This window comes from Schistocerca cancellata, chromosome 6 (assembly GCF_023864275.1).
Source record: "Schistocerca cancellata isolate TAMUIC-IGC-003103 chromosome 6, iqSchCanc2.1, whole genome shotgun sequence".
NCBI lineage: Eukaryota > Metazoa > Arthropoda > Insecta > Orthoptera > Acrididae > Schistocerca > Schistocerca cancellata.
In genome coordinates, this window is record NC_064631.1 from 592,121,341 (window position 1) to 592,123,347 (window position 2,007).

At 44.5% G+C, this 2,007-nt stretch overlaps 1 pseudogene; it reads right to left on the reverse strand.

The window, feature by feature from the left end:
* Nucleotides 1–1,322: 1,322 nt before the first annotated feature.
* LOC126089976 (5S ribosomal RNA) lies at nucleotides 1,323–1,440 on the reverse strand (annotated as a pseudogene).
* Between the last annotated feature and the right edge of the window lie 567 nt (nucleotides 1,441–2,007).

Below are 2,007 nucleotides of genomic sequence, written 5' to 3' on the forward strand. Positions count from 1 at the left end.
ACGAGAATAACAACGAACTACAAGTAATGAGAAGTAGTAGAAATGAGAACAGCGATAAACTTCACATCAGGATTGATGGTCACGAAGTCAATGACGTTAAGGAATTCTGCTACCTAGGCAGTAAAATAACCAATGACGGACGGAGCAAGGAGGACATCAAAAGCAGACTCGCTATGGCAAAAAAGGCATTTCTGGCCAAGAGAAGTCTACTAATATCAAATACCGGTCTTAATTTGAGGAAGAAATTTCTGAGGATGTACGTCTGGAGTACAGCAATGTATGGTAGTGAAATATGGACTGTGGGAAAACCGGAACAGAAGAGAATCGAAGCATTTGAGATGTGGTGCTATAGACGAATGTTGAAAATTAGGTGGATTGATAAGGTAAGGAATGAGGAGGTTCTACGCAGAATCGGAGAGGAAAGGAATATGTGGAAAAAACTGATAAGGAGAAGGGACAGGATGATAGGACATCTGCTAAGACATGAGGGAATGACTTCCATGGTACTAGAGGGAGCTGTAGAGGGCAAAAACTGTAGAGGAAGACAGAGATTGGAATACGTCAAGCAAATAATTGAGGACGTAGGTTGCAAAAAACAAATTACGTACGACGCATTTCGTGCTATAACTAGTACGTCGCACTCATACGCATATCGTGGATACAGCTGGTTAAGTAGGATAATAATCTACAATGAATCTCTCACCCTTAATAAATAATGCATTTCTTTGTTTTAACTTACGTGGTTACCTTTTAGAAACTTTTCCTTCATGTGATGACATCTCAAAAGAAAAAAATTAAACCACTTTTCGTCTATCTATAGTAGTTTGGCATCCAGCAATAATTAAAACGACTAATTGAGGAATTTCAGATCAGATGTCTAAATACAAAATTATATACCACCCCCACATCCACAAACTGCCACATCGGGGTATCCCTTTTGTGAATGAGGATATGTGACTGCATTAACAAGTCATCAGTTTCCTTAGAAATTATTTCCGGCCAAATACGTCGCAGTCTTAATAGTCCCTGATTCTGACAACATTGTAATAGTGGTCGACTAAAATAGTTAAAAAGAACTGTTTCCAAACACAAGAAATTCATCTGTGTCCCTAATACACTAACACTCCGTCGACAGGCCACAAGTGGCCCATGGGGACCATCCGACCGCCGTGTCATCCTCATGTGAGGATGCGGATAGGAGGGGCGTATGGTCAGAACACCGCTCTCCCGGTCGTTATGATGATTTTCTTTGACCGGAGCCGCTACTATTCGGTCGAGTAGCTCCTCAGTTGGCATCACTAGGCTGAGCGCACCCCGTAAAAGGGCAACAGCTCATGGCGGACCGCATGGTCACCCATCCAAGTGCCGGCCACGACCGACAGCGTTTAACTTCGGTGATCTGACGGGAGCCGGCGTATCCGCTGCGGCAAGGCCGTTGCCTGTGTCCCTAATAGATGACACTAATTTACAATATAAGGGGTGCTGTCGTTTAGGATGCGATTGCTACTTTTGTAGTGAATACTGAAATGCCGGCGGAACGAATGAAAGCAGGAATAGCTGTGCTGTCACACGTTTCAACAACGTTGCTCATAAAACATGCCGTGTTACATTTCAGCGTTCTTCGAAAAAAAGTGAATCTGCTAAGAAAGAAAAAGCGTTGGGATACCGGTACCAGCTTGACTGCAGACACAATACCGCGCAACATCCAGGACTGATGGTCTGGGATGCCATTTCTTTTTGTAGCAGAACCCCTTTGGTTGTTATCCGCGACGCCCTTAAGCGCATCGGTACGTCGACGATTTTCTGCGCCCCATTTTGTTGCCCTCGCGGCAAGCCATCTTTGGGTTCAAAAATGGTTCTGAGCACTATGGGACTCAACTTCTGAGGTCATTAGTCCCCTAGAACTCAGAACTAGTTAAACCTAACTAACCTAAGGACATCACAAACATCCATGCCCGAGGCCGGATTCGAACCTGCGACCGTAGCGGTCTTGCGGTTCCAGACTGC